Source organism: Mustela nigripes, chromosome 3 (assembly GCF_022355385.1).
Source record: "Mustela nigripes isolate SB6536 chromosome 3, MUSNIG.SB6536, whole genome shotgun sequence".
In the NCBI taxonomy this organism is placed as follows: Eukaryota; Metazoa; Chordata; class Mammalia; order Carnivora; family Mustelidae; genus Mustela; species Mustela nigripes.
In genome coordinates this window covers 184,671,282-184,692,500 of record NC_081559.1, presented here as the reverse complement: position 1 = coordinate 184,692,500, position 21,219 = coordinate 184,671,282, and the positions used below count along the sequence as shown (strand labels likewise).

General features: G+C 53.9%; 2 long non-coding RNA genes across 6 annotated transcripts in view; one reads left to right on the top strand and one right to left on the bottom strand.

Moving 5' to 3' along the window:
- LOC132014302 (uncharacterized) overlaps positions 1–21,219 on the bottom strand; it is a 228,465-nt gene that overhangs the window by 129,005 nt on the left and 78,241 nt on the right. The gene's annotated exons all lie outside the window — the stretch shown is intronic.
- On the top strand, positions 4,067–12,154 carry LOC132013277 (uncharacterized). Of its 2 annotated transcripts, none has more exons than XR_009402955.1 (3): positions 4,067–4,403; positions 7,132–7,208; positions 9,840–12,154. It is a non-coding gene; the product is annotated as an uncharacterized LOC132013277 (long non-coding RNA). The 2 variants fall into 2 exon arrangements; XR_009402956.1 differs by lacking the exon at positions 9,840–12,154 and adding an exon at positions 7,318–8,121.

Genomic DNA, 21,219 nt, shown 5'->3' with positions numbered 1-21,219 from the left:
GGGGGGGGGGTGGGGGGGGGGGGGGGGGGGGGGGGGGGTGGGGGTGGCGCTAGTCTCTGACCCAGAGGAGAGAGCAGTTGGTGGGGGGATGGCTCAGAGTCTACACAGCCAAGGAGATGCTAGCATCTTTCTCTCATGCCAGCTTTGCTTACAAATAAAAATAAAAAAGAAAGAAAAAGAAAAGAAGGAAAGAAAGACAAACCTCAGAGTTTAGTTTAAAAAGACCTTTCATGCGATGCCAGGCCTCTCCCTTTCCCACCCCCTGCCTCTGTTGCAAAGTACAATACATATGTTTATCTTGCTCCGAAGAAGGGGTATATTAAAATACTTGAGGATTTTCCCCTCCTAACCCTGGCATGCCGGCCCCTACTGACTGCAGAGCCACGTATAATGAAGTGAAAAGCAGCAGTCAATTATGGCTTTTGCAAACACAGGGATCTTTCCTGAGGTTGGAAGTCACATCACTTGAAAGGCCGACTTTCTTCAAACTTCCAGGAACTGAGTGGCCCAGAGCCCGTCTATTTAAAGGTCAACCCAGCCCTGCTGTATTTGGAGGGCTGCCGCGGGCACAGGCTTATTCTCGGCCCCTGTCCGCAGCCACCGCAGCGGGCCAGGCTGTGAGTAGAGCTGTGTCCCTTCAGAGGGAAGGGGCAGGATGCCAGAATCAGAGGCAGGGCCAGAGAGACAGGGAAGATGCCGCTATCAATCACCCCCCCACACACTCACTGTACCCTTCTGAGGGATGACAGTGGGAGCTGGGCTTCACAGAGTCAACGCCTTCAGGGCTGACCCTTGGAAGCAACAGCCACAACTCGGAATCGAGCCTAGTTCCAATTTCCTGAGATGTGATGGTTCTTAGGTTCCCCCTTTTAACTCAGCTTTGTGGGCCCGAGCTCTGGCAGGGACGGATGGCCCCTGGGCCCCCATGAGACCAGAGAGGCGACAGCCTAGTTCACCCACTGATGTTCACGCACACAGCTCTGTGTTTACGAATCCCCTGTGCTTGCCTGGGAGCTCCTTACTCTTCCAGCTGCCGGCTGGTCCAGAGCTGCCAGGCTATCGGGACAGCATCGCCGACAGTGTCCCTAAAACGTGCCCCGCATTCTATGGGGAAGCGGCTGGCTCAGCTTCCCAGCCCAAGCTGTCCTGCTGGGGAAGGGATGGGGCTAGAAGCCCAGTCTGACCCCGGAACACACACCCCCTCCACACATCCACCACGTCCATGAAGGCAGTGATATCCTGAAGAAAAGAAGCCCTGCAGGTCCCACACTCTCTGGCAAGGAGTGTCACACTAGGAAGTGCCGACCGTGCCTGCCAGGTCCCCAAGCGTGCTTTGGAGCAGGTGGCATCCGTGGGGTTCCTTCCGCAAGCTGAGAGAGACAAGGAAGAGCGACCCCAGGAAGAAGGCACAATGTGAGCAAAAGCAATGCAACGTGAAAAGGACCTAGGTGGGTGACAGCTGGCTGACAAGGCGGAAGACCCAAGGGGGTACGGGAGCCCAGGAGTCATCGGGGACATTTCTGCAGCCTCTGTGAACCATGTACCAACTCAATACCCATCACTGTCCTGGGTCACCCACCCACGAGATCTGAATCCTCCCCACAGGGGCAGGGAAGAGAGATTACCGGTCCAGTTTGCGGATGAGACAGTGTAAGGGCCGGAGAAGGAACACTACTGATCACCTGGCTGCTGGGTGGCCGGGCTTGCCCTTGACCCAGGGCTGTCTAGAACCAAGGCTAGAGTGCCTCCCAAGGGCCTTCCCAAGGCCTTTTCTGCCGAGGTCACTGCTAACACAGGAAAGGATGCTGGAAGGGCATGGGATGGGGGCAGGGAGCGGAGAGGAAGGAGGCAGGAGGGACAGTGCCAGGAGCCGGATTCAGTGCAGACCTTCCCTCATGTCGGATTCGCTTGAAAAGACTTTGAAACCAAATCCAACAAAACAAAACACTCAGTGGGCCAAGCCAGGAAGGAAGCTCAGGCAGAGAAACTCCAAGACTCAACGGCAACAGAGGGGTCCCAGGAAGGGACATTACCAGATACGGTCTTAGTGTGCATTCCCTGGAAACAGGTCCTGAGATGGGGATTCCTTTTTTTCTTTTTTTTCTTCTTCTTTTTAAAGATTTTATTTATTTATTTATTTGACAGAGAAAAAGAGAGAGAGCGAGCACATGCAGGGGGAGCGGCAGGCAGAGGGAGAGGGAGAAGCAGACTCCCCGCTGAGCAGGGAGCCCGATGCGGGGCTCGATGCCAGTCTCCTAGGATCATGACCTGAGCAGAAGGCAGACGCTTCACTGACTGAGCCACCCAGGCGCCCCCGGAGATGGGAATTCTTTTTTGCCCATTTATTAGAGAGTATGCACAGGAGAAAGGGAGTAGGGGGCGGAGGCAGGCCTGAGGAAGGGGTGTTCAGCACGGACCTGGTCTCAGCTCGATGCCAGCCTCGGCCTGAGCCCACAGGAGTTCTGGCACATGAACGGCACCACAAAGTTCGCCCCACTTGGAAGCACAGGGGGCCTTGCCTGTTGTGCCTCTGAGTCAGCAGGGGCTGGGGAGGGGCTGGGGGTGAGCAATGTTTTAGATGAGGAAACAAATCTCCGGAGCATGAAGCACCGCGAACTTCAGCAACTGGGAGGTGACTGTGCTGTCCCATGAAGGGGACCAGGGGCAGAACACCAACAGCGTCCACTGAATTAGTCACCACTGGATGACCAGGAGATGACCGGCCACGATAAGAGTGCCCAATTGTGAACGTTTCCTGCCTAAGCCAGACACTGGGCCTGCACTGAGTCAGCCACTCAGATGAGTACTAAAGCAGCTGGACAACAAGCTGGGACGAGGGACACCAGGAAGCCCCGCACAGGTGTCCGAAGGGGGATGGAGAGCAGGAAGGGCACAGCCTCCGAAAGTGGGTCTCTTCCCTGCTTCTCTCTCCTAACGACAGACACTCTGTGATGTCACATGAAATGGGCCAAAGACACAAACTAAGTGTACCATCCCCCCATTCAGAGAAACCCCAGCAGGTTGGCCCAGGAGGCGCACAGATCTTTTCAAGGGATTTGACCATCAGGCACAAGTTGGTCAGAATTACCAGTTAAGCCTCCTACAGTGTCTGCATACACGGAGTGTGAAATAAAAGCTAACGGCTTACCCGCTGAGCACACCTCGACCTCCACCACACGCTTAATGCCAACCTCCTAGGCCTTTCCCAGAAGCGTGGAGACTCATTTCTGAGTGAGCTGCCGCCTCCACGTGTCCATCAACACATGGATACATAAAATGTGGTGTGGTCACACAGTGACCTACTACTCAGCCGTAAAAAGAACTGAGCATTGACACACGTAAGCAGCTTCATGAACCAAACTGGGAAATACTGCACCAAGTGAAATAAAGCTCAGACGAAAGACCGCGTGTACAAAATGAGGGAACATACATGACACGGACAAACGGGCAAATCCGCAGAGACAGAAGGTAGACTGGTGGTTGCCTCGGGAGTGGGGAGAAATGGGGTGACCCGTCACGGATACAGCTCACGGAATATAAAAATGCTCCAAAATAGATGGTGGGATGTTCGTACAACTCCACCAACATATTAAAACCACTGAACTGTGCGCTTGGAGTGGGTGACTTGTGGGGGATGTGAATTCTGGAGCCACACCAACAACAGCACCCGTGCTGATCCTGGCCACTGTGAGGACATGTGAACTGTGGCTTCCAACACAGGCTGGGCCAGGTCTGAATGGCTCCACGAACACAGAGATGGGTGTCCCCGAACACAGTCCCCCACAGACGGAAGGCCCTACTGGCTGAGAGCCAAAAGGCTTCGGAACAGCTGCTATACCTCCTTCCGCCCCCCAAAACTCTGACCCTCGCAATGCAACACCATGACAGAAGGGCCATGCAGCGGACAGCCTGGAGCTCTTATTTTGTCTCCCGCCCCGAGCAGTTCCTAAACAGTGGGAGTTAAATATTTATAAAGAAGTCACTGTTTAATGTTCCGTCTGTACTCGCGGAGCCTGACGCAGGGAAACGCTGCCGTGACAGCTGATTATACAACCCAGAGAAGCCCGCGCGCCGGGGCGCCTGACAGTCCGCAGGACCCCGGCCTCCCCTTCCCTGCCTGCTGTTTCCCGCGGAGCCGCCTTCCTCCTTCCCGGGGAGCCCTCCACAGACCCCTCCACGTGCTCCCTCCTGCCCACCCAGCCAGAGGAAAGAGCCCTTTGGGCCAAAAGCTGCAGGTCTCATGGCTCCCGATGAGTGCTCTGAGCCGTTCCTGGGTGAGCGGGGTGCAGCGGGGGAGCCGTCTTCCTGCAGAGAAGCAGTGCATACGATGGGGGCCTCCAAACCAGGCAGCAAGAGTGTACGCATGGACCAGGATCACCTTCAGAGGGACCCCCTCCTCCCAGGTCAGTGGCAGGCATTGGTCTGAACATGGCATGGAGGGTAGACGCCAGAACCCACCTTCCAGACCTCACGGCCCAGCTTCAACCTTCTCTGCCTCAGTTTCCCCAGCTGTAAAAGCCACCTGGAAGGCCTGGCTGTTGGGTAGAGTCACTTCTGAGCATGAAGTAAGATGGGCCTTAAAGGCATCAAGCACATGTAGCCATTCTCATTGTGAGAGAAGGTAACCACCACCACCTGCTTCCCCTTCCTGGCTCCAGCCTCACTCGGCTGGGACCTTGGGCTATTCTGGTCATGTGTCTCTGCCCTCCACAGGGGCCTAATCAGCAACTGGGAAAGAAGGAGACAGGGTGGGGAAATGGTCTTCGTAAACCAGAAAATACTGCTTCCGGCACACGTTAGGAGCTGTCAGTGCTGCTGGTAAACAGGGGGAGCGCTAGTGCTTCCTGGGTCCCTCCCAGGACTCCTCTTTGGGGCCTGGCACATCTGAGAGTGGCTCATGCGCAGAGGTTGGATTGCTGGCTGCACTGGAGAACGGTTCCACCAGAATCCCCTTCCCTGTCTGCCCTCCGACTTCAAACCCACCCTATGTCCCTAGGGCCAAAGGTGAGGGCAGAGGGGAGGCCTTGCCCTAGTCTGCTGCCCCCTCCCTGTGCCGGCTGGGCAGGAGGTTCTGAGCCAGGCAGACCCGGACCAAGAGGCAAGGTCCCTTTCTGCAGGAACTCTCTTCCTTGCTCCGGAAGCCAGACACGGAAGGGACTCGGATGAGCACAGGCACAGAGGGAAATCGGGGCACGCGGACGAGCAGGCCAGGTGGGGAAGAGGGAAGAATGGGGGCAAGACCTGAGCTCAAGGAACCACATGGAGAACAGGACCCGGAGAAGAGCTGCTTGACGCAAAGCTGCTTCAAGTCAGGTCCCGGTATTCACGGTCAGGGGGCAGGTGTGTGTTGGGGGAAGGAGGCACTTTCTCTGGGAAAGACAAACGGCCAGCACCTGCTCTGGATCCTCAGTCCCACCCATTTGGCTGTGACCTTGAGCCACTCAGGTCACTTGGGCTTTACAAGAAACAGAGAATTATAAATATCAAATATTTTACATTCAGAACTTAATGATTTAGCATTTATAAACTACAAATGTATAAGGCATTAATTACAAATAATTATAAATGCAAATGAGGTCTGTCTTATACTTCAATTCAAAGTTATCATTTTAAACTCCCCTCTAAGTGTTGGTCATGCGAAGAATGAATCCAATGCCAAGGCCTTTCTCACCACACGCTCTTGGCACAAAATGGAAACTCTCTTCACTCCTCATCATTAAAAGATCGTTTTACAAAAGACCTTCCGGACTTCCTCAATCTTCCCAAGCTCTCTTCACTTTTTAAAATTCTTTTATTTCTAAATCATTTTCTTTCGGTTGCATGGAATCATCTTTTCTTTCTCCCCTCCACGTTAACGCCCAGGTCTCCCCGACAGCAGTCATCAGGACCCCTGCCTGCTTCTCTCTCCCTAGGCCGTAGTAAGCGCCCTCTCTGTAGCCTCTAGTTCCCTTTGTAGTTGCTTCCCCTAGAATGTCGGGCCCTGCCCCCGTGCCTGGCACACACAAGGTGTTAGAACTAGTGTGTGGGATTCAAGGAGCCTGCCCACGGTACCTGTGCCTGCATCGGGGGACCCTGAGGTCTGGACAAAATGTGCAAGGCCTGCACACTGATCCGCCTTAGAGAGCAGAAGCCCCAGGACCCAACTCCCCCATGGTCAGGGCCCTGAGGAAGGGGGCAGCCGCGAACAGAACAGATACTTACATATTTCCCATGGCTGCATGTGTGTTCACCAGTCAAAAGGCAGGGTCTTTCTTGGGGCCACTGACTGGAGATGCTAACTGTCTTTATGCCAAATACACCCTCACCATGCAAAATCTATGATTTCTGATTTCCATTGCTCTAAAGCGGTGCAAAAGCTGCAGAGCACATGGAATACAGACTCCTTATAATTTTACTGTGTCTTTTCCCCTTTTTTTTTTACAGTTGTTTCCTCCCTAAGTGATTCAGTGACAACTTCTTTGCAAATCAATGTTATCTGTTCTTTCCAAAGCACTAAACTTAGTTTTCATGCAACAACTCGCTTTATACCCAGTTTTCATCAGGTTATGTGATATTTAATTACCAACACAACTAACTTTTGGCCAGCGCAGGGATCAAAGAGTGGGATAAGGCTTCTGACACACCAACAGCGAACATTTAACAGGTGTTTGCCACATGCCAGAAAACAATGTTCTAAGCATTCACATGTATTAACTCATTTAATGCTCATAAACACCCTAGAAGATAAGTACTCCTCTTCGTGCAGTTTTACAGATGAAGCCTATAGGCACAGAGAGGTTACTTAACCTGCCTAAGGTCACATAGCAAGTCAGGAGCAGAACAAATGTCTTAATCTGGAAAACTGGACTTGTGGGTAGCCCACCAGCCCTGGGGCCTTCAGGGAGCTTGGGCCCTCATGCAGTTTGCTGCCCAAAAAATGGGCAACGTCCCTCCCCGGTAAGAGCGTCAAACAGAGGTCACTGAAGAGTTTCTGTTATTGTTGCCCTGGACTGACAGATGCTTACAATGTCTGGCCATCAGTAAATGACAGATTATCGTCAGATGTGGGTGGGCTAGACACTAGCAATGAGTTTATTAGGGTGTATTTTTGTGTTATGATGACTTCTGCCTCCCTGGGCAATCTGTCTGTAGGAACACAGATACGGGGGCCCCTCGACTTCTGTGTGGCTGAGGCAGGAGCCCGGAGTCAGCGGAAGGCAAGAAATGAGGTGAGCTCCGAGCGAAGCAGATGAACGGGTCAGATGAACGGGGCCGGGGTGGGGGTCGGGGGTTGGACAGAGCATTTTCTACGCATTCTGCTTTGTGTCTACCAACCAGCCTGCTGCCTCTCCCAGTGACAACAGGGGATGAAGAATCTCTCACCCACCGGTGTGCCTGGCAGTGCAGTCGTGGAGAAGGCCTGCAAAGGGGGTGGGAAGCCTTTCCTTCTGCTTTCTGACCTGCCTAGAGATGCCCACCAGGTCCACATTGCTGGACCTGGATGGACGCACCCACACCTTAAACGGGTAAGGCCCTGAACAGAGGCCAGACAGGTCTGCCAGGTCGACAGGGAAGATGCCTGACCTGGTCTCTCGGTATCACATCACTTTCCCTGCCCTGGGCCATAGTCCCCCTGACAGCGACTGCTGGGGGCAGGGGGCCACAACCTCCCTCTCAGTTTCACAGAAGGAGGGAGAAGTACTCGGTGTCCAAAGGCCCAGACACACTGACACAGCGTCACTAATTCAATAACTCCGCAGACTAGAGGATCAAGAAAGGGAAATGGCTTAGCTACCTGAATCTCTTCCATGGGGTAGAAGAGGTCACCTCGCTATTTCTTAAGCTAAAAAGCATCAAAGAGGAGCTCAAGGAACCTTCAGCTTCTCAGTGCTGAAAAGGTGCCACACAGCAAAGGCAAGATCTACAGCAGCCCAGGGGTCACCCGAGGTGTGGTGGCAAGTGGTTTCAAATAGGAGCATACGGGGGTCCTGGGTGGTGCAGTTAGGCGTCCGACTCTTGGTTTCAGCTCAGGTCGTGATCTCAGGGTGGTGAGATTGAGCCCTGTGTCAGGCTCCATGCTGAGCATGGAGTCTGCCTGGGACTCTCTCTCCCTCTCCCTTTGTTCCCGCCACACACTCTCTCTCAAATAGACAGACCTTTAAAAAGTAAATAAATATGCATCCAAAAAATGCCACCTTAGACGTGACTGCTCCCTTGTTTATATGGGTTCGCTGTACGTTCTTCCGTTAACTTCGTCCACAAACAGTGCTCAGGAGCTGGGGAAACAGGCTCGGGGAGAAGAAGTGTCGTAACCAGTGCCATCCTGCGGGGTAAGCAACAACTTAGAAGGGACACGGCATCTGCCTTCAGGAACTTGGAAGCCGTCGTCTGTAAGGAGGCTATTTAATTGGGAAGGTCCCAGGAATCAGAACCCAGAGAGCTTCGAGAAAGAGCCCACACCCCAGCAGAAGGAAGTGCATTAGAACGGTCAATGCCACCTTTCAGTGGTAGGAAGTGCCCCGTCGGTGGAGGTATTGAAGGGCACACTGGACAGACATGTGGCTGGGTTGCTACAACTGGAGAATTGAGTTACCTCATGGGCGGTTGGCCTGGACTGTGGCCCCGGGTCCGTGAGCGGACCAGGTCTTAAGGATCTGCTTGCTGTGTCCTGTGTGCACTCCTCGAAGTCTCTACAACTAGCATGCTTCAAGTTCAAGTTATCTGACCTCTGTTCAACCCTTCCCACCCACCGAAAAGCTAGATGACACATAAGGCTGGCACACACAAAGTCTCCTTTCTCCATCGAGCCATCACCCAGCCATTTACAGAGGACCATGTGCCAGGTGCTGTGTGGTAATGTGGATGAATAACACAAGTCTCTAGTTCCTTCTATCGCCTACAGCACAATGGGGCAAGTTCATCAATGACAGGGGAAACCGATGCACGTTCCTGACTCCAGACGGTGCAGCAGAGCAGCTGTGGAGGCCACGAGAGCTGGCGGCACAAGCATGTCCTCTGGCAAAGGAGGCCAGAGGCCACAGAGTACAAATGACTCCTTAGGTCCATCCAGTGAGTAGAGAGCCAGCCTTCAAATCCAGCCGGCTCTGTCCAGCTGCGAAGGGCACCCTCTTTCCATGACGCTGCCGGGTGCCAGGAGACACGTTCCAGGACCAGTAGAAGCCCCTCTGTCAGAACAGTCAGAACTGGCCTCTGCCATCTCCACTCCACCACCCACAGCCTTGAAGGTCATTCCACCCATTTCCTTACATTTTACCACTGGCCCGATCCAATTCCGGCGGCACTGGCCGCCCCGGATGCAGGCCAGAGCCGGGCCACGCTCTGATAACAGAGATGAAAGGCCATTCTGCAGTGTGCTTGAGGTCCCAACAAATGTCAACTGCTTTCATCAGGAAAACCCCAAATTACCCACTTTTACGCACAGTCTTTCATCTCCCACAGGGCAAGCAAAGGCTGCTTATTAGAAAAGCTGCCTTGTCCACAGTCTCGCTGGTGGGGCTGCGGGTGGGGGACATGGGCCCTGTCCCCTCTCGGAATCCCAGCACTGGCTCTCGGAGGGGTCCTACTCTGGCCCTGGCCGCAGGCCACTGACTAACTGGACAGAGAGGAGCTCTGCCCTGGGCCAGCCACTGCTGCTGCAGGGGGACAGCAGTGCCATCAGACAGCCATCCCCAGAGCTGGCTGCTGGAGCGCCGTGCCCCGGTGAGCCGCTGCTCTGCGCCTCCCACACACACAGCGTGCGGCCCCAGGAAACGGAGGTTTGGGACCGCAAACATAAATGTACAGCAGGACTGACCAGCTCCTCTGTTTCTTCCTTCTTTCTTTTTCTCTCTCTTCTCCAGCAAAGCCGGCAATTGAGAACTCCACATCACAGATTCCTGTGGCTACAAGGGGCCTCTTGAGGTCATCAACACGGTTCTCCCACATCAAGACAAGCCCATCCTGAAGCTGTCACAGAAGGCAGGCCGTAGTCCTCCGTGAAGGGATCTCAGGGGAGGCTGCTAGCCTGCCTGGCTGCTATGAGAGCGGTCTGCGCCTTTCTGAATCATAGCACCCAAGACATTTCATTTTCCAATTTTATGCCAATACCTATGTCCCACTCATGATTGTGAACTCTTAAGACCTCCCAGTATCCTCAGGACCTAGCACATTGGCCGGTTCAGAGGGGTTATCTAGTACACGTGGGTTACGTGTGGGTGGCCAGGTGAGTGAATGGGGGGTGGGCAAGTGTGTCAACAGGTGGGTATGTCAGTGGGTAGGTCAGTAGGTAGGTCAGTGGGTAAGTCAGTGGGTAGATGGATTAAAGTTTAGGCAGAAAAGAGAAAGACAAAAGATGGTTGCAATAAGGGGCCTTTACCAAGCACACCCACCATCAACTGTCAGAATCTTCAAATCTGGGGGCCAAAAGGAACTTGAGGGATCCTCCAAGCGTCACCCCCCCTTGTTTTGCATGAAAACAGAGACCCCCGATACAGGCTGCCTGGTCCAGGATCACGTGACTAAGAGTGAGCAAATCCACAGTAACACCTGCTGCCTTGGCCACCTCGACCAGAAAGAAGAAACGGCTCTCCCACCAGCTGTCAGAACCGAAACGATGCTCACATCCCTGACTCGGACCCAGAGAGGCACCTCCTCTTAACTCCAACCCGCAAAGCTTCAGCTACGTGCTCCTGAGAAAGTGATGGGATCCGGCGGAAGAGGGCACGGGGCCGAAGTGATGCAGCTCTTCCACCTGGATACGGCCAGATTCAGGCGAGCGCCCAACCACTTCCCGTCAGGAGCGCCAGCCCTCCCTCCTCTGCGCTGGACCACACACCGCTACGGGGGAGGCGGGATCAAGTGGAGCACCTGCGGCTTCCTCCACGACGTCTTCCTGCAATAATTCCCACCACGCAAGAAAAAAGCAGCCAAAATCCAGAAACCAAAATGAAGCTGTCCATCTCCAACTTGGGTATGGAGAAGAGAGACAAATCAATCCCCAGTTGTTTCCTGACTGTCTCCTACATGCTCGGTCCCGGGGCTGAGCACATACAAAGGACACGTGCAAGCCTAACTCCTGGACCAAGCCCACAATTCAGGTCAAGGACTGACTCCTGCCCCTTCATGCTCTCGTTCGGGCAGCAAATCAATACTGAGCACCAGTCACATGCCCTTCAGCTAGATTTTGGGGTTTGGGTCTGTTCTCTGCTGTGTATGCCAGAATGTTGACCTTGATTCAAGGAGTGACCCTGCCACCCCCCATGTCCATATGGTGCTTTTTCATCCTTAAAGTCCAGACACAGATACGGTCAGTCAGTCCTCACGACCAGTCCAGGGAAGACGTCTGAGTGTTGTCCTGCTCTCCCACAACACATTTAGGGAAGCTGAGGTGCTGCCGGTTTAAGAGACGCATCCATGACCGCACAGTAGGACTGCGCTCAAACCTCTCCTTTCATTTTCCCTCTGCTACAGATCTTTGTCTCCTTGGGAGGGAAGTGGGCAGTGTGTGTTGGAAAAAGATCTCTGTAGGCAGGTGGCCAGAGTGCACAGGGATTCAGAGGACGTGGGCATGAGGAAGGGAAGGGGCAGGCATCTCCCGAAAGGATCTGAAGCTGAGGGCGGCTGAGCACAGTTCCTGGCATGAGCTCATTCTGAAGCAAGGCAAAGCCAAACAAAAGCCTGTTGTGCTGGCCAGGAGGAAGAGTATAGAGAAGTGATCAGGTCGGACCCAGACAAGCCCATATTCATATCTGTCGGTGCCTCCTTAAACTGAGTGCCCTAACTGAGCCTCAACTTGCTCACCTGTATCATGGCAGTAACAGGGCTCATCCCATCTCTAACAAACTCACTGAGGTCAAGAGTCAGACATAAAGCATGTGCCCCATGTTTCCTCTTTTTACCCCTTGGAGACCTGCGGTGACGCCAGGTGTGTTTGTTGTAGTTGAGGTGAAATTCACAAAAAATAAAAGTAACCATTTTAATACACACAATTTAGCGGCATGTAGTACACCCATGATGCCATGTGACCACCTCTTGTCCTTCTAGAAGATTTCTATCACCCCAAGATAACACCTCATCCCCATGAAGCAGGAACACCCCATTGCCCCCCACCCCGAGCAACCATCAATCTGCTTCTGTCTCTATTCTGGATGTTTCCTAAAAATGGAATTATGCAATATGTGAACTGTCATGCCTGGCTTTTTTCAATTTTCTGAGGTTCGTCCATGTTGTAACATGTATCAATACCTCCTTTACAGACGAGTGCGGTTGCTCGGTCACAGGGTAATTCTATAGCTAACTTCGTGAGGAGCTGCAAGCTGGTTTCCACTGCGGCCGTCACCCTGTTACACCCCCACCAGCAGTGCACAGGGCTCCAACATCTCCACAGCCTGGCCAACACCGGTTATTCTCTGCTCTTTTGAAAGTATGATCACAGCCATCCTAGCAGGTAGAAAGAGAGAGCTCATGGCTTTCATTTATACCTTTCCTTAATGACTAATGAAGTTAGGCATCTTTTCATTCACCAGCCATTTGCACATTTCTCTGGAGAAAGGTAAACTGAAGTCTTTTGCTCATTTCTGAATTGTGTTGTCTGTCTTTCTATAGTCGAGTGCAAGGCTGGGTGGGGGCAAGGTGGTAGTAAACACTTCTGCTGTCTCCAGAGAACGATCTGGTGGTGATGAGCACCTCATACACAGGGGCCTGGAGCAGGGCAGCCCCAGGGCCAAGGCCCAGCCCCTCACTCGGAGAGGCCGCAGGCTCTAGAGCACACCCAGTCCCGGAATAAGCAACCCAGCAGAGCAAAGACACAGCTAACCTGGGCTGGGAAGTGGGACCTGTGAGGAAGTCGGAGGGGGTCCGAGAGAGGGCGACACTCGAGATGACTTAACACCTTCCACTGGCCTGAAGCGGCTGAGCAGGCGATTTGGAGAACCAGTGACGGGCTGGCTTCCATCTCCACAGCACAGAAGGGGGAGGAAGGGCGCAAGGCAGGTGAGCTGAAGGAAGGGCTCCCAGTGCGGAGAGCACTGCGGGGCCCCTGAACCTGACCGACTCTGTCAAGGCCTGGCACAGAACAAAGACCAGCCGGGGCGGGGGGGGGGGGGCAGTGCACCCCCACCCACGAGACAAGTAGTGCCCCAGTGGGGCCTCCCGCTTCTCTGCTGCCATTCCCCTCTAAAACAACATCTGCATCAAAGAAATGGGACCGACCGCAGTCACACACACAGTGTGACCCTGGATGCCCCATGGCTTCCCAGTGCCAAAGGGCACACGCCAGGTCAAGCTTGGTGGATGAATTTTCTGATCACCAAGCTTCAGAGGGAATCCTGGTTTGAAGGCCGGGTCCTGGGAGCAGATGTGAAGAGGAAGCCATGCCTGAGTCTGAGGGGTAAAGCTCGCTCTCCAAGCCGGAGGAAAGCAGAGGCACGGTGGGGCCACCTGCATGGAAAGACCAGCTGGACGGGGTGATACAAGCTGAGCCCAGAGGTCAGCAAGAAAGGGAGGAGATCTAAGAGTGACCCCATATTTGGAGTCAGTGGACCTGAGTTCAAGCCTAAAGCTACCACTTAGAACTTGCAGAATTCTGGAAAATTCCTTAACCACTCACAAGCCTTTCTTTCCTCATCCATCACAAGGGGAATCATTCAATCTTCCCAGTAGGAGGGTGGTGGGATAACAAGGGGGAAGGGTCAACTCCAGCTTCATGGAGCCCTCAGCCGGCAGAGGGCCCACCTGTGTGAGCCTGGCAGCTGCTCCCTGTTCAAATCCCTGCTCAGCAGCCTACTCGCTGAGGGATCTTGGGCACATGACTTAACTGCATCAAGTCTTTGTTCATCTTTAAAATCGGAGTGGTGGTAACAGTAGCTATCACGTCGGGCAACTGTAGGGTTACGTGAGTGAGCACACATGAACCACTCAAGAGGCCCAGGAAGCACCCCCGATACTGAACTAACTCTTACGGTTAGAGAGCCTTCGGGAAAGCAAACTGTCCGTGTGGCTAGTACAGACATCTGCAGTGAGCTGAATGCCGGCTCCAAAGCCTCACCCTGCAGGGTCACAGACTTTTTAAACAGGGGCATCTGTTGGCTCCTCTTGATGAAGTGAAGAGACAGCCCAGAGGCCCACCTACCTAGGGGCAGTCAGTCAGGTCTCCTCCAAAAGCCAGTCCTGTCCCTGCCCCCAGCCCCATTCACCAACTGCCCACACAGCCGCGCCCATTCTTTATCCCTCACGAGACAAGCACCACCCAGAAACCTGTGGTGAGCTTCAGTTAAAACAGTTTATGGCCAGGAAAGCTGCTCCTTCTGTCTTTGCCTAAGATAAGCGTAATCACAGACCGGAAAGGAGCCAGGACATCACCTGCAACACTGACTCCTGGTCACAACAGAGACGTTCTTGCTGTCCCTGAGCAGGGCAGAGCGGGACCAGCATGCTCTCAGACACAGCCGGTGTTCAGCTCTAGTTCACTGGCTACGTCTTTGGGCAAGTTCCTCAACCCGCCTGGACCTCAGTCTCCTCACCTCAGGGAATCCACAGGGGTTGTAGTGATGATAAGGCATAAGGCACCCCAGAGGGTGTCTGGTGCACAGTTTCTTCCCAGATTCCAGCCCCACACTGCAGAGCCGCTGGAGTGATGGCTTGCTAGAATTCCAGCCCCTGTAGAGTCTCTGAGAGGCCGGCAAGTTAAGTGCTGAGAGTCAGGACCAGCAGCCACAGGGCTCTGTTACATGGGTCAGAGAAGCCACGCTCAGGGGCACTCCTGGCTGCAGCTTTCCTGGTGAGAGCTCCCAGCACAGATGTGCCTGGATCTACTCAAATGACCCCAGCCAAGAAAGCAATGTCCAGGGACACCTGGGTGGCTCAGTTGGTTGGACGACTGCTTTCAGCTCAGTTCATGATCCCGGAGTCCCGGGATCAAGTCCCGCATCGGGCTCCCAGCTCCATGGGGAGTCTGCTTCTCCCTCTGACCTTCTCCTCGCTCATGCTCTCTCTCACTGCCTCTCTCTCAAATAAATAAAAAAAATTTAAAAAAAAAAAATCTTAAAAAAGCAATGTCCCGAACAAGGATCATGTCTGTCAGCAAAAGGGAAAAGTTTCCAAGAGGAGCTGGGCAGATGCTGGAAACAAAAGGAGAGGTCACCTACTTCTGGGGTTCCTGCCTGTTCAGCCTCCCTGTGCCACTGATGATGGTTCAGATCAGGTGGAGGAGAGATGGGTGTCCAGGGTTCAGCCTACACGACTCTGAGCATAATCCCCTGGGAGCGGTAATCTGTGGGACACTGAAGAAAAGTCTGTACCCCTATCTCTTCCCAGAACCCTCAGAGCACAGGCTCTGGAGTGAGACTGCTGGGGCTGGAATACCAGAGCAGCCTCTTTTAGCTGTGTGACCTCAGATACTACACTCAACCTCTCTGATCCTGTTTTTCTTGCTTGTAAAATAGGGCTAATGATAGCACTGCATCTCCTAGGCTGACTTTAGGAATTAAGTTCTAGAAAAGATGGCCAGGACTTAATCACTAGATGAATGTCAGCTATGACTATTAGCCACTAATCTAATTCTTACATCAGCCAGTCATTTGACTTCACTGATCCAACTAGTGCGGGCTTTGCAGATGTCCATCTGATAGCGATTTCCCAGCAAACGAAGATGGTTCAGAAAGAGGGAGGCTTTAGCATTCTCTGCCACATTCCTACAAGCTCAACCATTTCTGCTCAGGATTTCACACCTGCCCCAGAGTTCCTTATCCCCAGTTTGCAGATGCAGGCACCAAAATTCAGTGGCCCAGGAAACAGAAAGCGAGTCAATTCTTTCAGAACAAACACAAGCTTCAAAAGCATCCCCTCCTGGTGCACATTTTCACCACCATCACCCCCATTTCACCCGCATCTGCTCCCAACCCCCGGCACCCCAATCCTCCTCTCCTGAGTCGAGGGTGGAGCCTGCCTAACTAAGCACCCTGCCGACTGCTCTTCCTGCACTCACGTGCCTGGGTTGACCTAGGGCAAGGGTAGCCTGAGCACAGTGTGCCTGGGCCCGCCCCTGCGCCCCACCCCCTGCACCTGGCGGCTTACCCCTTGCATGCACAGCCTCTCCCCCCCATGCACAGTCTCTCCCCCGGCCTCATCAGAAAAACTGGCACCCACTCTGGCACCGCAGGCACACACCGAATCTCGGTCACGGTGACCACTGCAGCATCTGTAGGGCTGGCGTACAAACAATCCTTGGAGAACACGAGCACGAGTGCCCTGCTTCTGTCTGGTTCCAGAAGCCTAAGGCCCAACATTTTCTTCACGATCCTCCACTCCTGGAGGCTGGTCACTGCCTCCCAGAGGGGAGTCCTGGTTCCCTCTCCCATCCCAATGTCTCTGCAGGGGCTGCCCACGGTCCAGTTTTCCAGCACGCAAGCCTCCGCATCCCAGGACCCCAGGCCCTGCCCTGCACCGCCATGCCCACTAAGGACCACACTGAGCTCCCCACCCCCCACAAACAGAGCTGCAGTTCTGAGAGGTGCATCGTGTCCACTTAGCTTTTAAAGGAAAAACAGTGGCCCATGGGTCTCCCTCCAGAGAGCTTCCCACACATGCTCAACATTATGCATGTACTAGCTCATTAAAATCATCTCCACATGTGAATGCTAGCTTTATTTACTCCCAATCTGCAGCTAGGGACACTGGGGCTCAGAGAAGTATCTGGTCTCAGGTTACATGCTCATCAACAACAAAGCCATGATGCAAACTCAGGCCTCCTCACACTGAGACACATCACCTGAAACACTGTATTAGACTGTTTTCCTGCTGTTTTACCCAATTTAGGGCGGGACAGGTATGCCATTCAAGTAGCTTCCTTGAGAACACAGCAGACATCCATATATACCCATTGATTATCAGAACGATAAACAGCAGTCGATCTATTAAGGGGGAAAGTGGCCTGTGTGACCCCATCCCCTTTAATTCGGAAAAGTCTCAACCAGCCTCTTGAGAGTTCATCCAGCACCCCACATGGGCTGTCCCCACACTAAGGGCTTTGAAATACAAGGTGAGCCCAAACCTGATCCTCCCACCAGAGAAGCTTCTAGGCCCACAGGAGAGACAGACCCATGCAGCAGGAGCATGCTGGAGCAGAGAGCAGATAAATGCCTGTGAGCAGGGGGAGGGGCAACCAGCCCTGCGGGGGAGCCAGAGTCTAAAGTCAAGGTCGGTGGGGACTGGGAAAGGCAGAAAGCACCCTGTCAGAATGTCCGTCCCCTCTCCCCACTCGATGGTGCCGTGCTTCACCTCCAGTGACAGCAGCCCCACTGCCACACCCCCAGGTCCAGAGACCTCGGGGGACCCTTATATCCAGGGAAGCAGGCCAGGAAGCCTGCCGTCCCGAGAGTTCCAATCTGAAGGTCTGGGAGTGTTGAACCAGAGGTCCCCCCAGGGGTGGGGGTGGATGGAGAAGCAGGTGTGGAGCCCCGAAGTCGACAGGAACACTGGAACGTGCACAAGTCACCCAGCCAACAAGGCGAAGGCCGGCCAACAGAGCACAAGGCTTGGGACGCCTGGAGACGCCTGCACGAGGACCGAGGCTGGGCTGCGCTTCCTGGAGTCCTGCCATAGGATGCCGCCACACGTGACCCAGAAAAAGAAAGAAAAAAGGCAAATTCCAGAAAGATGAGGCAGCCACAAAATGAAGATTGAGAACGGCATGAGTGATGCGTGATGGACTTCCCTCCTGAGTCACTGGAAGGCACAGAAACCCAAATCCAGGCTCAGGGAGGCCACTCTTGCCACGTGAATCGGCCCCTTGTTCTCTGCCAGGGAGAAAGTTAAAACAGGACGAAGCTGGGTGTGGAATGTGCGCCCTCCCATCCTGTTCCTCCATTCCCTCAGCCGCGGCCCCTTCCCCAGCCCAGCCCCACCACTGCTTCTCTCCTCGCCGCCACCACAGATCTCTGGCTGGGACCCCACATCCACCATCCCTAGAAGGGTAACCAACAAAACAGGGTCCTTTAAAATGCCGAGGGCATTGTGGGAAAATATAAAGATTCCCCATTTCTCTTTCTGCAGCCCAGTCTTACTGACCCAGATCTGATCATCTGAGCCTCCGTGTAATAACCTAACTCCATCCACAATGTGGTCTGCATTGTCTGTAGGTTTTTTCCTGCTCACCAGCCCTGCCTGCCTCCCTGATGGTGACCAGGCCCATGCCCACCAGCAAACCAATGCAGTGCGGTGTAGCTTCCTATCTCCATCACACCCACCCCGACAGAGCAGTTGACCTCTGGAGTCCCTTCAGGACAACAGGACGGTCAATGTAGCAGGCTAGTGTCAATTCTGTCTGGTGGGAAGACCCAGCCTCTCATAGGGCCCCTGTGTCCATCTGGGACCCGAGGCCTGGCATCTCGCGTGACAGGTCATGATGTTTCCGGGGTAGGGAGCAGCAGCCTGGGAACCGAGGTCGGGAGTCGCAGGGAAGCTCAGAATCCCGGGTTCGGCCTTACGAGCCGGGAGCTTGAAACTGTTCTGAGCCTCTGTTTCCACACCAGTGAGGTGAAAGTCACACAGCATTTACCTCTTGGGATTGCTGGAAGCTTAATTTAAGTCCTGGAGCATAAAAGCTATTCAATAAAGGGTAGTTAAATGCAAGCACCATGCCACCAACGCCCATATATCCACAGCCTCTTCGATCTTGCACCCAAGGCCTTGCCATTGCACAGAATGGACAGAAATAAGACTCAAACATTGGGCCATGGATGCATCATGAGAACACAGGCTTCTCCAGGCAGCCAAAGCTTCCCCTTACCTGCAGATGCCCTTCTCATTCCAACACCTGGGGACACAGGACATCAGGAGTGTCCCTAAGCCATGTCTTAACATTCATCACACCAAAGGGGGACAGCCTGCCCTGCCCAAGCCTAAATTTCCCCTTTACCTTTGCTGCTGCTGAAACATTATCTGTCCTCAGGAAAAGGCAAGAAGCCAGTGCTCTCTGAATCCAAAATGCAGGGTCAGCTGAGAACCCCAAACCAGTGGGAGGGGTTTCTTTCGGTGCTACCTGGAGAGCACATGAAACCCCGGGAAGGGCTTCATTCAGCTGCAGACGGCAGCCAGCCAGCTTCCTCCTACCTTGCTCTGGCTCTCGAGGCTCTTTGCAAGAACCCCGATGACACATGGTCAGTCCACAAAGGCATCGCGGGAAAGGTGCTTGCCAGGCAGGGAAGAAGGACCAGGCTTATCCCAAGATCTGCCATAAACTGACTGAGTGACTGCCAGCCAGTTCCTGACTGGCTCTGAACCCCCATGGGGTCACCTGGAAAGACCATGGTGCCCAGTGCCGCCCACGCTTCATCCAGCACTTGGTAGGTGTTGTGTGCCATGCTGAAGGCTTCATGTAGCATCCCATTTAAACCAGAAGGCTGACTTAAGGCAGCTGAGATTACTGTAACAATATGCCACAGTCAGGGGCTTCAACCACCTACCCTTACTTCTCAGGGTTCTGGAGGCTAGAGTGCCAGCAGATTCTGTCCTTGGTGACAGCTGGCTTCTTGGCTGGTGGGTAGCCACTTTCTCGCTGCTCATGGGCCTCCCCTTGGTGTGAAAGTATAAAAAGAGAAACAGAGATCTGTCTTCCTGTTTTCAAAGACACTGGTCCCATCGCAGGTGGGGAGGTGGGGGGCACCCTCATGACCTCCTGTGAGCTGGATCACCTCTCAAAGGCCCCACTCTGAATGCCATCCTTGAGGCTTAGGGCTTCAACATAAACATGTGGGGAAGACACAAACATTCACCTCAACAGAAGAGCTATGGTGACCCCATTTTACAGATTTGAAAACAGAGGTCAAGGGAAGTTAAGTAACTTGCCCAAGGTCATCCATCCAACAAACAAAAGGGCCAACACTAGCACCAGACCCCCTGAAGCTACTGCACTCTGTGACCCAGGAGACTTAGACCACGGTGTCGGGTAACTCGGCACTTCTACTCCTCACCAGCAGAACAGGGGTGACAGCAACAGCCTCCCGGTGCTGCTAGAGTGACTGAATAATGTGAAGCCATGAAAGCCACCCAACGGAAGCAAACACGTACTCAACGAACCCACAGGGCCTGGACTTCTCAGCACGGGGCCCTACACGTACTAGGTATGTGACAAAGACGAATCGAATGGGAAGACCTTACAGGGCTGTTAGGAAGGGGAACCCCTCCAGACACTTAAAAATATGCACCCTGGACGCGTTCTCTTCTCCAGATGTGGTTCCCCCGGCCCTCGCCCCCGGGCACCGCGTGGCGGCCTGCACCCCATCCCCAGCAGAGACAGTGATGCCTGCAGGCAGGAAGGGTGGGCAGTCAACCACGAAGCAGGAGAGGGAGGGTAAGGTAAGCCCTCAGGTCCCACGTGCCCCAGGGATAGCGGGGTGCCATCAAGTGCTGGGAGGTGGGGCTCCCAGTGCTGACTGCAGGAACACCCCGGCACAGCCAGGGTGCGGGGTCACCCCAGTCCTAGCAGGGGGGGCTCCCAGTGGAGCCTCGTGAGCACTGCCCTTCTCTATATTCTATATTTTCCCCAAAGACCTTTATTAGTTTGACCATCAGAGAAAATATTTAAGAAGAAAACGGGCTATCTCGCAGTATACACATTATTTTTCCTGTACTAAATCCTAATTTTCCATTTCTAATCATTCAAAAAAGGGGAGGGGGAAAAAGCCTCAAACCTTGTGTCTGATCCTCCCTCGCCCTCTTGTTTCTCTCACCTTTTCCACGGCACGGATCTTCCTTCCGACACTCTTCCCCGCACGGTTCACAAACACCCCTGTCACAGCCTGGCCTCCTGCTCTCCTTTACTGCTTCTGAGACACAGGCTTTGCTGGAAACCCCATTCCTGGCTGAGTCTGGCTCCTACGATGGTCACGGGGATACCCATGTCCCCCATGGTGGGGACCTGCCTGCACGGACATGGTCTCAGCCAGCCCCCCAGGAGCCGGTTTTATGATACCCAGCCTGGCCCTGCCACCCCTGGCTTTCAGCACACTCTCAGTGCCTTTTTCTCCACCACCCCCATCTCTGTTTCTCTCCACTGACCTCGCTTTGGCAGAGGGCAGCCATGGAAGGGCCTCCTCTATGCCCTGATCCTGGTCCTGCCCTCCGTGCCAATCTCATCTACTTCCAGAATTCACCCCATTCAACAAGTAATGAGCTGACGCTGGTACCATGCACTGCCGACCGGACACAGAGATGCAGAGCAGGGGCAAGCATCACTCAAAGAGC